Raw genomic sequence first — 16,086 nt, forward strand, 5'->3', positions numbered from 1 at the left:
AGAGCTAGCACAAAGGTAGGGTGCTTGCCTTGCATGTGGCTAATGCAGGTTCCATCCCTGGCACTCTATGTGGTTCCCTGAGCCCACCCAGAGTAAAGTAATTACTGAATGCAGAGAAAGAAACATTGCCTTTTTTATATAGTGCACATTGTGAGTCAAAAATTTCAATTTATTCATTCTATACAATATAATGGCTCATTACCACAAAACATTATTTCTAAGTATATATGAGCAATATTTGTTATAGTGTTATAACTCTGGCAATGTTAATACTATCAGATGTTAAAGTTAGCTACAGTACCTGTACACAAATAATTCACATGAACACTAATATGGAAAAAATAATTCTCTTAGAAAACATTCTAGGGCCCGGAGAGATAGCACAGCGGTATTGCCTTGCAAGCAGCCGATCCAGGACCTAAGGTAGTTGGTTCAAATCCCGGTGTCCCATATGGTCCCCAGTGCCTGCCAGGAGCTATTTCTGAGCAGACAGCCAGGAGTAATCCCTGAGCACTGCCGGGTGTGACCCAAAAACCAAAAAAAAAAAGAAAGAAAGAAAGAAGAAAGAAAGAGAAAAGAAGAAAGAAAGAAAGAATAAAGAAAGAAAGAAAAGAAAAGAAAAGAAAGAAAGAAAGAAAGAAAAGAAAGAAAGAAAGAAAGAAAGAAAGAAAGAAAGAAAAAGAAAGAAAGAAGAAAGAAAAGAAAGAAAGAAAAGAGAGAAAGAAAGAAAGAAAGAAAAGAAAGAAAGAAAGAAGAAAGAAAGAAAGAAGAAAGAAAGAAAGAGAGAGAGAGAAGAAAGAGAGAGAGAAAGAGAGAAAGAAAGAAAGAAGAAAGAAGAGAAAGAAAGAAAGAGAGAAAGAAAGAAAGAGAGAGAAAGAGAGGAGAAGAGAGAAAGAAAGAAAAAGAAAGAAAAGAAAGAAAGAAAGAAAGAGAGAAAGAGAAAGAGAAAAGAAAGAAAGAAAGAAAAGAAAGAAAGAAAGAAAGAAAGAAAAGAAAGAAAGAAAGAAAGAAAGAAAGAAAAAAGAAAGAAAGAAAAAAGAAAGAAAGAAAAAGAAAGAAAGAGAAAGAAAGAAGAAAGAAAACATTCTAAGTTTATATAAGTTAAAGTATACTTAGGAAGATTTTGGATTCATGCATTTCAGATGAATTAAAATGACCTGTGATTCAATCCTTTAACTCTTAAGTGTACACTCAGCAGAAATGTGGAATCATGTGCAGAGAAAATATAAAGAGAATGATCACAATATCATTCTGCATAATAGCATAATAACACCAAGTCTACATACAATAATTAGCTAAATTGCTTATAGGAAAGAAAGTAAAGAAATTACAGCTAAACCTAGCCCCTGGACTTAAATAAGCTTGTTCACGCCCTACTAATTTGGGGGGCAAATCACCAGCATATGATTTCCCAACACCATGAGATGGAATTTCTCCAACATTTCTATTTGTACCCCCATGAAAAACAAGTACCTTGGAGTTAACTAAACTCCAAAGAGGTGAAATATCTATACAAGAAAACTATAAAAATAACTGCTTCAAGAAATAAGTGAAGACACAAGAAAACAGAGACATATATAATGTTCATAAATTTAGAAACTAGCATCATTAAAATGGCAATACTTCCCAAAGAAATATAAACATTTAATGCAGTCATTATAAGAATACCCATGACATTTTTCAAAGAGGTAAGTCAAACATTCTTAAATTTTATTTTGGAATAATAAATGTCCACAAATAGATAAAGAAATCTTTGGTGGGGGGGAATGGGAAGCATCATTTTGCCCAACTTTAAACTATACTATAAATCTGTAGTCATTAAAACTGCATACTATTGGAATATGGACAAACCCTCAGATCAATGAAATAGACTTTGAATATTCCGAGACTGACTCCCTGGTATATGATCAATTAGCTTTTGATAAAGGAGCAAGAACTATAAAATGGAGCAAGGAATGTCTCAACAAGTGGTATTGAGTGAACTGGTAACTGCATGCAAAAAAAAAAAAAAAAAAGAATTCAGACCTCTCAATACCATGTACACAGGTTTAATCAAAATGGTTTAAAGACCTGGATATCAGACCTAAAATCATAAGGTACAATGAGGAAAACGTAGGCAGAAGCTCCATGACATTGAAGCTAAAGTCTTCTTCATTAAGGATAAAACACCACTGTTCAGGGGCCAGAGAGATAGCATGGAGGAAGAGTATTTGCCTTGCATGTTGAAGGATGGTGGTTCGAAGCCCAGCATCCCATATGGTCCCCCAAGCCTGCCAGGAGCAGTTTCTGAGTGTAGAGCCAGGTGTAACCTCTGAGTGCTGCCGGGTGTGACCCAAACACCAAAAAATAAAAAATAAATAACCACCACTATTCAAACAAGAAGCTTCTGAGCCTCAAAGGAAACAGTGACTAGGATATAAAGACTACCCACAGAATGGAAGAAACAATTCACCCTTTACCCCTCAGATAAGGGGTTAATATCTAAGATATACAAGGCACTGATTGAATTGAGGAAGTTAAAAACACCTAACCTTATCATAAATAGGGAGAAGAAATGAACAGACACTTTCTCAGAAAAGAATATAAATGGACATTTATATTTTTATGTGCCCTTTATCTCTAATCATCAGCAACATGCAAATCAAAATGACAATGAAATAGTATTTCACAGCACAGAGATTGGTACACATCACATAGAACACTGCTGACACAGATGCAAGGAGAAAGGGACTCTCTTTCACTGCTGGTAAGAATATAGACTGGTCAGCCTTTTTGGAAAACAATATGGATATTTCTCAAAAAACTAGAAATTGAGCATCCATATGATCTAGCAATACCACTCCTAGGGATATACCCTAAGAACCTAAAAACACAATGCAGAAAAGCCCTCTGCATTCCTATGTTTGTCACAACACTGTTTACAATAGCCAGAATATGGAAATAATCCAAGTACCTGAGAATAGGTGAGTGGCTAAAGAAACTGTGGAAACAAATACACGATGAAATACTATGCATCTGTTAGGGAAAAAAGTCATTAAATTTGTTATACATGGATGGATATGGGAAGTATTATGGTGAGTAAAGTGAATCAGATGGAGAAATATAGACATAGAATAATCTCTCATTTGTGCAATATAAGAAAAGTAAAAGTATGGTAATAGTATCCAGAGACAATAGAGATGAGGGCCAGGAGGACCAATCATGATAGGAAGCTTCCTACAAAGAGGGGTGAATGCAGTTAGATGATCCACTATGACGATACTTGTAATGATTTGGACAAGAACTGAGTGCTGAAAGGGGTAAATTGATATTTATCAATTTATTAACAACAGTGCAAACTACAGTGTGAATATGGGAATAAAAAGGAGAGGAGGGAAATGAGTGAGAGAGCAGTAAAAGGCTGACCAAGAGGTAGGCAAGGGTGTGGGTGGGAAAGGAAACTGGGGGTATTGGTGGCTGAAAAAGTGCTCTGGTGAAGGGTGGTGTACATTCTATGACAAAAATTAATATTGGACAATTTAGTAACCACAATGACTTAATAAAGTAATTAATAAAATAGTAAGAAAGAGGAAGGAAGGAATAATGGGAGGAAAGATAGATAGGAATTAAGGAAAGATTAAAGGAAGGGAAAAGAAGGTGTTGGGGTTTGGGGATCAGTCCCCCTCTCTCGAGCGGTGTCTCGAGCGTTTCAAAGAGATGGAGAGCCATGCAAATTTGTAAAAATTATTTATTACTGATGCCCGATTGGCATCAGTGTCAGTGCTCAGGGATGAACCTTAGAGCAAAAGACACTGAAACACAATTTTCACAAATTTTTATACAGCAAAGGTACAGTGTTATTTCCCCTCTGCCACAGACACAGCTGTGGTCTTTATCTTAGAAAAACATTTTAACTCAGGCATCCTAACACAGTTAGGAGAACATTTATCACAACAAAGAAACAATCACAAAAGTTAACAGTGGGTCATAAAACCTAAGGGAGATGGCTAGCTTAATGGGATCTTAAAGAAAAACAGACCTTGAGTGTGTTGAGGGTACCTTCTCCTCTGAAGATAGCTCGTCTTTTGTTGTCTGTGGCTTTTGACTCTGACTTGTAACAGACAGAGTCAGGGTCACTGAGCGTTTTTATGAAGAACTTAAAACTTAAAGCAAAGCTGCACTTAAAAAAGAACTCCTTATAGAAAAAACTCCTTTCCTTTTCAAAGGAAGAAAGGGAGGAAGAAAACAAGGATGAAGAGAGAGGGAGGGAGGAAGAGAGGAGCCTGACCCAGAGTCAGATGGAAGGAAGGCATCTAAAAGAAAGGAAGGAAGGAAGGAAGGAAGGAAGGAAGGAAGGAAGGAAGGAAGGAAGGAAGGAAGGAAGGAAGGAAGGAAGGAAGGAAGGAAGGAAGGAAGGAAGGAAGGAAGGAAGGAAGGAAGGAAGGAAGGAAGGAAGGAAAGAAAGAAGGAAGGAAGAAAGGGAGGGAGGGAGGAATGAAGGAAGGGAGGGAGGAAAAAATGTTGGAAGATGGTAAGATGGAAGGAAGGATAGTAGGGAGGAGTGAAGGAAAAAACTAAGAAGGAAAAATGAAAGGAAGGAAGGGTGGGAGGAAAAGGGGAAGGAGGAAAGAGCAGGTAGGAAGCAAAAAGGAAGGAAGAAAGGGAGGGAGAAAGAAATGGAGGAAGGAAGAAAAAAGGAAGGAAGAAAAGAAGGAAGAAAGGAAAGTTGGAAGATGGTAAGAAGGAAAAAGGAAAGTAATGAGGAATGAAGGAAAGAAAGTAGGAAGGAGGTGCCAGAGTGATAGGATGGAGGTAGAGTATTTGCCTTGCATGCAGAAGAATGGTGGTTCGAATCCTGACATCCCATAATGTCCCCTGAGCCTGCCAGGAGTGATTCCTGGGAACAGAGCCAGGAATAGTAACCCCTAAGCTCTGCCGGGTGTGACCCAAAAACAAAAACAAACAAAAAAAAAAGTAGGAAGGAAAAATGGAAGGAAGAAAGGTTGGAAATGGCAAGATGGAAGGAAGGAAATATGGAAGGAAAGAAAGTAGGAATGGAGGAATGAAGGAAAGAAAAGAGGAAGGAATGAAGAAAAGAAAGTAGGAATGAAAATGGGAGGAAGGAAAGGAGGGAGGGAAGGAGGGAGAGAGGAAGAAAGAGAGGAAGGAAGGAAGGGAGGAAGTGAGGGAGGAAGGGAGGGGGTAAAAGGCATGGTTTAGAGGCATAGGAGAGAGAAGTGAACTTAACACCAACCAAGTCTATACTTTAGATCTCTACTATAAGTAGCATTAATTACATGACAAGATGATTTCCTTTCTTGAGTGGATGTATGAGTGTGTGAAATTTTGAAAAGAAAGACTTACAAAGATCATAAAATAAGATATTTCCAGGGACTTTTGCTTAGATTTGTTCGTGTGGTCTACCGATCCTAATTTTTCTTTTTTCAGGAAAATGCTGTTCCTCTGGATGCGCCTAAGGCCATACCTAAAATATGAAAGCATGTAGGTGTTGCCATCGTCTGGACATTAGGAATCCAGGATAGACTCAGTATATGAAAAATCGTTTTTGAGTTTTTTGTGATGGGTTTTGTGTGTGTTTTGTTGTTGTTGTTGTTGTTGTTGTTGCTTTGTTTTTGGGCCACACCCTGTGATGCTCTGCGTTCAGAAATCGCTCCTGGCTTGAGGGACCAACCATATGGAATGCTGAGGAATCGAACTGAGGTCCGGAAGTCCTGGGTCAGCCACCTGCAAGGCAAACGCCTTATCTCTGTGCTATCCTTCCGGCCCCAAATAATCGTTGTTGTTGCTGTTTTTAACTTTAAGTGTTTTTACCGATACTGACATAGAGTTTATGTAAGTTTTGTTGTTGTTTGTTTGTTTGTTTTTGGTATTTGCGTCACACCCGGCAGCGCTCAGGGGTTACTCCTGGCTCTGTGCTCAGAAACCGCTCCTGGCAGGCTCCGGGGACCATATGAGATGCCGGGATTCGAACCACTATCAGTCCTGGGTTGGCTCCTTGCAAGGCAAACGCCCTACCGTTGTGCTTATGTAAGTTTAATTACAAACATTCCCAAAGGAAGATAGCTTGTCCTTTCATTAATTCAGTCCCCACACAAAAATTAATTAAATAGGAGTAAAATAAAATAAAATTGAGTTTAGAAATAGATAATGAATAAACATTAAAAAGCATAAACAAAAATGCCTGACAAGCTTTAAATATTGGATATAGCTATTACCAATCATGTATTTTGAAAGAAAATTATCTGCACATTAAAATGTTTCAGTCTAACATTGGGAAGGGAAAATAACTGTCAAGTGCTCAAATGTTAATGCATTAAAATACTGGCTAACTTCTGTGCCTTAATAAATCACTTTGATCCAACCACAGTATGAATTTATTCAAACACAAGTAAATCAAAGGAGTACATTCTTTGCAGTAAATGCTACCCTAAACCCTGAGCATAGTGATAAAGGTAAAGTAGAGCTGATGAGGATGTACCCACACACACACACACACACACACACACACACACACACACACACACACACACACACACACACACATATCTTAGGGGCCTACATCTTACTAAGAGAAAAAAAATGAGTCAATGATTAGATAATTTCAGACATGCTTCAGATATGAGAATGACAAATGACAGAAATACGCACTAGATTGAGGGGTAAGAGAAGGTGTGCAAGCATTTGAGTGAGTTTGAGATAATAACAAGGAATCATTTCGGAAAATACCTACATCTTCCTGTGCTCACAAAGGGAAACTGGATTTTTTAAAAAGTGAGCATGAAAAAAATAGTTCTATCGCATAAAAAGGACAGCATAAATCATGTGTAGTAGCACAGACAAATGTGAAAGACATGCTGTTTTGTGGGAGGAGTGGAATAAAATCAATCCGCTTAAGAGGACACTCTATATGCTTATATGATGCAGTGCTAACAGACAAGGTGATGTTCAAGGTAATTTTTAAAAACTGTTACTTTAAGGGGCCGGAGCGGAGGCTCAAACGATAGGGCATTTGCCTTGCACGCACTAAGCTAGATGGACCGCGGTTCGATTCCCCCAACCCCTCGTGTCCCCACGCCAGGAGCGATTTCTGAGCTCATAACCAGGAGTAACCCCTGAGTATCACCGGGTGTGGGCCAACAAGCAAAAACAAGCAAACAAAAAAAAAACCTTTAAGAAACAATTACATAGAAGTATTACACCCTGGAGACCATCAGACTGAGATAGACAGAAAGACTGAGAGATAGGAGGAGCGGCAATAGCAGTCACTGGCAGAAACAGTAAGATTTTTTGGTGGCTAGAACAAGGGTCAATCTGCTACAAGAGGACCATTCTGAAACAATAGCATCTCACCAGGAGGCCAACTGCCTTGTTTCATCAGAGTTTTAACCAAGTGATATGTTGTCTGAATTTACTCTTGAGCTAGAATAAACTTTACTACTTTACTTGTGACTGGTAACTTCTTTTTTTTTAATTTTTTTAAGTTTATATTTTTATTGTTAAATTATCTTTATTTAAACACCTTAATTACAAACATGATTGCAGTTTTATGATTGCAGTCATGTAAAGAACACCCCCCTTCACCAGTGCAAGATTCCCACCACCAATTTCCCAGATCTACCTCCTCCCCACCACACCCACACCTATGATTGAAACAGGTTTTCTACTTCCCTCATTCATTCACATTGTTATGATAGTTCTCAGTGTAGTTATTTCTCTAACTGCACTCATCACTCTCTATGTTGAGCTTATGCCATGAGCTGCACCTACCAGCATTCATCTCTCTTGTCTCTGAGATACTGCTAAAAATGTCTTTTATTTTTCTTAAAACCCATAGATGAGTGAAACTATTCTGCATCTTTCTCTCTCCCCCTGACTTATTTCACTCAGCATAATAAATTCCATGTACATCATGTATAGGAAAATGCCATGACTTCATCTCTCCTGACAGCTGCATAATATTCCATTGTCTATATGTACCACAATTTCTTTAGCCACTCATCTGTTGAAGGGCATCTTGGTTGTTTCCAGAGTCTGGCTATTGTAAATAGTGCTGCAATGAATATAGGTGTGAGGAAGGGATTTTTGTACTGTATTTTTGTGTTCCTCGGGTATATCCCTAGGAGTGGTATAGCGGGATCGTATGGGAGCTCAATTTCCAGTTTGTGGAGGAATCTCCATATCGCTTTCCATAAAGGTTGGACTAGATGGCATTCCCACCAGCAGTGAGTAAAAGTTCCTTTCTCTCCACATCCCAGCCAGCACTGCTTGTTTTCCTTCTTTGTGATGTGTGCCAATCTCTGTAGCTTGAGGTGGTACCTGATAGTTGTTTTCATTTGCATCTCCCTGAAGATTAGTGATGTTGAGCATCTTTTCATGTGCCTTTTGGCCATTTGCATTTCTTCTTTTACAAAGTATCTGTTCATTTCTTCTCCCCATTTTTTGATGGGGTTAGATTTTTTTTCTTGTATAGTTCTGTCAATACCTTGTATATTTTGGTATTAGTCCTTTATCTGATGGGTATTGAGTGAATAGTTTCTCCCACTCAATGAGTGGCTTTTGCATTCTGGGAACTATCTCCTTTGAGGTGCAGAAGCTTCTCAGCTTAATATAGTCCCATCTGTTTATCTCTGCTTCCACTTGTTTGGAGAGTGCTGTTTCCTCCTTAAAGATGCCTTTAGTTGCAATGCCCTCGAGTGTTTTACCTACATGTTGTTTTATATACCTTATAGTTTCAGATCTGATATCAAGGTCTTTAATCCATTTGGATTTTACCTTCGTACACGATGTTAGCTGAGGGTATGAGATCACTTTTTTGCAAGTGGCTAACCAATTGTGCCAACACAACTTGTTAAAGAGGCTTTCCTTGCACCATTTTGGATTTCTTGAACCTTTATCAAAAACTAGATGGTTATATGTCTGGGGAACATTCTCTGAGTACTCAAGCCTATTCCACTGATCTGAGGGTCTGTCCTTATTCCAATACCATGCTGTTTTGATAACTATTGATTTGTAATACAGCTTAAAATTGGGGGAAAGTAATGCCTCCTATATTCCTTTTCCCAAGGAGTGCTTTAACTATTCGAGGGTGTTTATTGTTTCAAATGAATTTTAGAAGTGTTTGATCCACTTCTTTGAAGAATGTCATGGGTATCTTTAGAGGAATCGCGTTAAATCTGTATAATGCTTTAGGAAGTATTGCCATTTTAATAATGTTGATCCTGCCAATCCATGAGCAGGCTATGTGTTTCCATTTCCACGTGTCCTTTCTTATTTCTTGGAGCAGTGTTTTATAGTTTTCTTGGTATAGTTCCTTCACATCTTTAGTCAGGTTGACTCCAAGATATTTTAGTTTGTGTGGCACTAATGTGAATGGGATTGTTCTCTTAATGTCCATTTATTCCCTATCCTTATTGGTGTACAAAAAGGCCATTGATTTTTATGTGTTAATTTTGTAGCTTGCCACATTGTATATTAATCTATTATTTTTTTTAATTTTTATTGTGACCAAAGTGCATTACAAATCTTTCACTGCATCATTTATGGTACATAGTGACAATGAATGAGGGGCATTCCCACCACCAGTGCATCCTCCCTTTGCCCCTATTCCCAGTATGCATCCCATATCTCCCTCTTCTACCCCCCAGTATGCTAGTGCAACTGTTCTCCACTTTACAGTTTGTTGTAGATTAGGCATCCATTCCACCGTCATTGGAGTTAAAAAGGATAAGAAAAAGGGGAGAAAAAAAATTTGGTGACAACTACCAAAAAAAAGAAAGAAAGAGAGAAAAAAAGAAAAAGAAAAAGAAAGAAAAATGGAATAAAAAAATGGACCCGGCCAAAAAAAAAATCTCTAAATAATAACCACAAGCGTGAAAAAGAGAAAAGTGGAAGAAAAAAGAGAAGGAAAATAAAGTAAAAACTAACACATCAAAACAAAACAAGAAAAAGTATGGGTGCTGGAGTAGTAGGGTTTGGCGTTCCCCCCACTTTTTTTTTTTTTTTGCATAGACACAGTAAGCATTGGGGAAGAAAGGGAATTCCCGTGGCCTAAGAGATTCAGGGTTTCTCCATCCTTGAAGCATACTATCATGGGATCAACCCCTGGCTCCATATATACTCATTACCCCATCCCAAAGGCTTTTTTGTGATGCCAGGAAAGTTTCCTCTCGGTTGTGTGTGAGAAAATCAAGCCACTGTTGCTAGCAATCTTGGTATTTGCACAGGTTTATAGGTCAGGGTCTAGGATAGAGTCTCTAGGTTCTAGAGGTTCCTATCCATCATTGTTGTGGTGTTCAGTCTTCTGTAACACTTGCTCCCTGTTTTTGTTCAGTCCCTAAGCCGAAGCCTAGGATATTATGATTCCAAAGGTTTTGCTCAGTCTCTGTTGTCCAAGTTGGACCTCTGCAATAAGACATCTTGTTGTTGTTGTTGTTTCTTATGTGTCCTGAACTACAGCCTAGGGTAGGGTTTTCCTTATTAGTCCCAAGGTAGACTCTGTTCAGTCACAGTTGTCAAAGTCAGTTTTCTGTTGTTGGTGCTCTTATTTTTCACAGTTCAAAGGATGATAGCTCTTCTGGTTTTCATTTAGTGTTAGGTGATAGTGTCCTATGTGATAGGACAGCCTGGTCTTAGGTCAAGTTTTCCTTTTCTCGTCATATCAAAACTGGCACAAGTTGGTGCCAGAGTTGTGTTAAAAATCTCCCGATGGAGCTTAGTTCCTGGTGGTGTTGCCTGGATCTGTATCATTTCTACGTCGGGCATCTGGGCTTTCGGATTGGACTAACACTGTCCAATCTCTTGGGGACAGGTTGTATCCATATGACACATGTTCAGAATGGGAGGCACCTTTCTGCTATAAAAAGTGAGTTCTTATCCCTAGAAGATAAGATCTTGTTTCTGTATCTATGGTTTCCCCTTTTTTTACTGTACCCATACAAAAACTTATGGTGTAATACTGTGTTGCTGGTGCTATTCTGGGTAAGGATGACAGGTTGCACACACAGTCTCTGTCGTCTGGTTTTGTTCTGAGCTTGAATCCCAGTCAAGGCTTTTTGTACCAAGCAGCACCAAAAATAACAAGAATAGAGAAAAAATGTATATATTAAAATAGAACAAATAAATAAAACTGAGTTAAAAAGATAAGGTATTCGAATAAAACATGTGATGGAGGAGGCTACTTGTATATTTAGGAATACACATCTTAAGATGTATTGTTATACAAGTATTGAGCTTCCATAGGCAATATATGACTCCCAATTGAGTCTTTTGGTATATTCTTGTGAGGAGTAAAAGCCAAGGTACTTTTCAATTCACAGGCCTTGGAATTGAGTTTGAGAGATGCTTTGCTGCATTACGAGACCATATAGTGTCTTTGAGCTGGGAGTTTTGCTGAGGCCAATTCCTGTATCGTGCAACAGTCCACGATTTGGTTGGGGTGAGAGGGGCCATCAAGCATGAGTCAGCAGGTATGATGGTTGTAGTTCTTTGTCAATGCATGAGAATGGGAACCCAGAGGGTGTCTTTCACTGAGGAGCTGGAAGGTGGTTTGTTGGGGGCAGGAGGTCAATCTTGGTGCCTACCAAATTAGGAACTGAGGGTAAAGAGGGTTAAATTAGGGGAAGATAATTAATCAGGATTGAAGAATGAGGGGATAGAGGAGACACAGGGGTAGGGGAGAAGCAATACATGACAGGGGCTATATACAATACACATATATGAATTGTTTGTGATTTCAGCTTGGAGTCAGTATGGAAAGTCACGTCCATAAAGACTGACTTTAAAGATCTATTTGAGTGTTATCATCCAAATCTTTTGTATTCCATTTCCTTTCCTAGGAACCGTCTAGAATGAAGAACATTTTTAGATAATATTTAAAAAGTATATTTGTTGCGCGGGTGCATTTGCCCCGCATGATTATAAAAATGAGTATTAGTAAGAAGAGACACTGCTGCAGGGGGTCCAGTATGAATACGGGAGGAGTTTCCCTATTACCACCTCCCCCCAGAGCCCAGTTGCCAAACCTGTCCCTAAAGACCAATTTGGCATGGGGGGAATCAGTCTCCTGGACTAGGTGATCAGCCAAGGAGGCCATTGGCCAGCTGTCTACCCAGATTCCCAGCCATACCCGTAGGAGAGGAGCAGGAATCCTGGCATATGGGATCATCTGGGTCCAGCTGCAGCCTCTCTCTCCAGTATGAAAAAGCATGGGGGAGGAGTTTGGCTCCTCCCCATCCCCCCAGAGCTCAGATGCCAGACCTGGCCTTGAAAGCCAGCTTGGCATGGAGGCTCTCAGTCTCCAGAACTAACTGGTCAGTCCTGGGGGCCTTTGTCCAGCTGTCTGTCCAGATTCTCAGCCATGCCAGTAGAAGAGGAGCAGTAATCCTGGCATGTGTGGTTTTCTGGATCCAGCTGCAGCCTTCCTCTCCAGTTTGAAAAAGCATGCATTTGGAGTTTCCCTCCTCCCCTCTCCCCTCAGAGCCCAGTTGCCAAACCTGGCCCTGAAGACCAATGTGGCATGGGGGGATCTTGGTCTCCTGGACTAGGTGATCAGCCCAGGAGGCCATTGGCCAGCTGTCTACCCAGATTCCCAGCCATACCCGTAGGAGAGGAGCAGGAATCCTGGCATGTGGGATCCTCAATCTATTATTTTTAGAAGCTTTTTGGTAGAGTTTTTAGAGTTTTCTAAGTAGAGTATCATGTCACCTGCAAACAGTGAGAGCTTGACATCTTCCTTTCCTAACTGGATGCCCTTAATATCTTTTTCTCGCCTAATCACTTAGCAAGGACTGTTGAATAGGAGTGGTGAGAGAGGACAGCCTTGTCTTGTACCAGAATTTAGAGGGAAGGCTTTTAGTTTTTCTCCACTGAGAATATTTGCCATTGGCTTGTGGTAGATGGCCTTAATTATATTGAGAAAGGTTCCTTTCATTCCCATCTTGCTGGGAGTTTTCTTCATGAATGGGTGTTGGACCATATCAAATGCTTTTTCTGTGTCTATTGATATGACCATGTGATTTTATTATTTTTGATGTTGTGTATTATGTTGATAGATTTACGGATGTTAAACCATCCTTGCAGTCCTGGGATGAAACCTACTTGATCACAGTGAATGATCTTCTTGATGAGGCATTGAATTCTGCTTGCCAGTATTTTGTTGAGGATCTTTGCATCTGAATTCATCAGGGATATTGGTCTGCAATTTTCTTTTCTTGGCATCATCTCTATCTGGTTTTGGTATTAAGATGATGTTGGCTTGATAAATGCTATTTGGAAGTGTTCCAGTTTTTGCAATTTAAAAAGAGCCTGGCCAAGATTGTTAGTAGTTCCTCTTAAAAGATTTGAAAGAATTAATTAGTGAATCCATCAGGGCCTGGGCTTTTGTTTTTGGGCAAAATTTTATTACAGTTTTAATTTCCTCAATAGTGATGGGGGTGTTTGATGTGCTACATCTTCTTTATTCAACCCTTTGAATACCCTTTGTATCTCTGCAGTATCTGTAGTGATCTCCCCCTTTTCATTTCTAATATGTGTTATGAAGTTTCTCTCCCTCTTTCTTTGTGAGTTTTGCCAATGGTCTATCAATCTTGTTTATTTTTTCAAAAAATCAACTTCTACTTTCGTTAATCTTTTTGATTTTGGGGGGGGGGTTCCACTTCATTGATTTCTGCTCTCAGCTTTGTTATTTCCTTCTGTCTCCCTATTTTTGGTTCCTTTTATTGATCATTTTCTAATTCTATAAGCTGCATCATTAAGCTATTCATGTATGCTCCTCTTCCTTCCTGATGTGTGCTTGCAAAACTCTAAATTTTCCTCTCAGTACCACTTTTGCGGTATCCCATAGGTTCTGATAATTTGTGTTTTCATTGTCATTTATCCAGGAAAGTTTTGATTTCCTCTTTAATTTCATCTTGGACCCACTGGTTGTTTACTAGTAGACAGTTTAATTTCCAGCTGTTAAAGTTTTTCTTGTGTGTCCCTTTGTAGTTCATATCTAACTTCAGGGCCTTGTGGTCAGCAAAGGTAGCCTGTAAAATTTCTATCTTCTTGATTTTATGGAGGTATGTTTTATGTACCAGCATGTGGTCTATCCTGAAGAATGACCCATGTTCTTTGGGAAAGAATGTGTATCCAGGTTTCTGAGGATGGAGTGTCCTATGTATATCTACTAGGCCTCTTTCTTCCATTTCTCTTTTCAGGTCTAGTATATTTTTGTTGGGTTCAATCTGGTTGACCTATCAAGAGTTGACAGGCCAGTGTTGAGGTCTCCAATTGTATTAAATACTTTGCTGGTCCCTCTTTGGGTGCATATATGTTTAGAAGAGTGATTTATTCCTGCTCTACATATCCTTTGATTAGTATGTAATGTCCATCTTTGTCCCTTACAACTTTTCTGAGTGTAAAGGTTGTGTCATCTGATATTCATATGGCCATTCCAGCTTTTTTATGGGTGTTGTTTGCTTGGATGATTTTCCTCCAACCTTTGATTTTGAGTCTATGTTTATTCTGACTATTCAGGTGTGTTTCTTGTAGATAGCAGAAGGTTAGGTTCAGTTTTTTCATCCATTTTACCACTCTGTGCCTCTTAACGGGTGCATTTATTCCATTGACATTGATATAACTGTCATGGGATTCATTGCCATCTTTGTGTAAAAATTTGGTATGTTTGTTGGTCTTTCTTGTCTTTAAAGTAGATCTTTCAGTTTTTCTTTTAAGACCGGTTTTGAGTCTGTAAAGTTTTGAGCTGTTATTTATCTGTGAAGCTATGTACTCTTCCTTCAAACCTGAAAGTGAGTTTTGCTGGGTGCAGTATTCTAGACGAAGCATTTATTTCATTGAGTTTGTCACTATGTCCCACCAGTGCCTTCTGGCCTTGAGTGTTTCTGGTGATAGGCCTCTGTAAATTTCAAGGATGCTCCCTTCAATGTAATTTCCCTTTTTGATCTTGCTGCTTTCAGTGTTCTGTCTCTATCTGTGGGATTCAACATTGTGACTAGGATGTGTCTTAGGGTGTTTTTCTGGGGTCTCTTTTAGCAGGTACTCTTTGGGCATGCAGGATTTGGTCACATGTATTCTTTAGCTCTGTGATGTTTATCTGTGATGATGTTTTTGACTGTTGATTCTTCCTGGAGATTTTCTTCCTGGGTCTCTGGGACTCCAATGATTCTTAAATTGTTTCTGTTGAGCTTATCAAAGACTTCTATTTCCATCTGCTCATATTCTTTGAGTAATTTTTTCATTGTCTGATCATTTGCTTTAAGGCTTTTTTTCAGTCTCTTTTTCTGTATGGAGTTGTTATGCATCTCATCTTCCAGCGCACTAATTTTATCCTCAGTTGCTGTTAACCTGTGGGAAAGCTCATCCATTTTGTTCTTCAATTCGTCTACTGAGTTTTTAAGACCTGTTATTTGACCTGATATTTCAGTTTGGAGCTTTCTGATTTCTATCTTGATATTCTCTTGATTCTTATTAGTTTTCTGTTCTATATTTTCTTTGAGTTCTGTGAGCATCCTCCATATTTCTTCTCTAAACTTTTTCCCCCAATTTACAATACAGACCAGGCAAAGGGCCTGTGTTGATGTGTATATGGGGTGAATTTACTCTTTATCCTCTTTCTATACAGTCAGTGTAAAGAACACAGCCTGTGGTAAAAATTGGGAGGCCTTATCTTTCTTTTCTTTCTTTTTGAAGTTTTAACATATATATATGTTATATATTTTATTATGATGATTTTATTATGATGGTTCTCAGTGTAATTATATCTGTGACTGCACTAAACGATCCCTTTGGTGAGCTTCATGTCGGGAGCTGGACCCTCCAGTACTCCTCTATTTTGTCTCTGAGAATCATTACACAAATGCTTTTCATTTTTCTCAAAACCCATAGATGAGCGAGACCATTCTGTGTTTATCTCTCTCCCTCTGACTTATTTCACTCAGCATAATAAATTCCATATAAATCCATGTATAGAAAAATTTTATGACTTCATCTCTTCTGATGGCCGTATAATATTTCATTGTGTTATGTACCATAGTTTTTTTAACCATTCATCTATTGAGGGGCATCTAGTCTGTTTCCAGTGTCTGGCTA

General features: G+C 38.9%; 1 non-coding gene across 1 annotated transcript; it reads right to left on the minus strand.

Annotated features, from left to right (window-relative positions):
- Window positions 1-15,527: 15,527 nt before the first annotated feature.
- On the minus strand, window positions 15,528-15,660 carry LOC126007896 (small nucleolar RNA SNORA51). Its single transcript, XR_007495370.1, has one exon. It is a non-coding gene; the product is annotated as a small nucleolar RNA SNORA51 (small nucleolar RNA).
- Between the last annotated feature and the right edge of the window lie 426 nt (window positions 15,661-16,086).

The sequence above is a fragment of the Suncus etruscus genome, chromosome 4 (genome assembly GCF_024139225.1).
Source record: "Suncus etruscus isolate mSunEtr1 chromosome 4, mSunEtr1.pri.cur, whole genome shotgun sequence".
NCBI lineage: Eukaryota > Metazoa > Chordata > Mammalia > Eulipotyphla > Soricidae > Suncus > Suncus etruscus.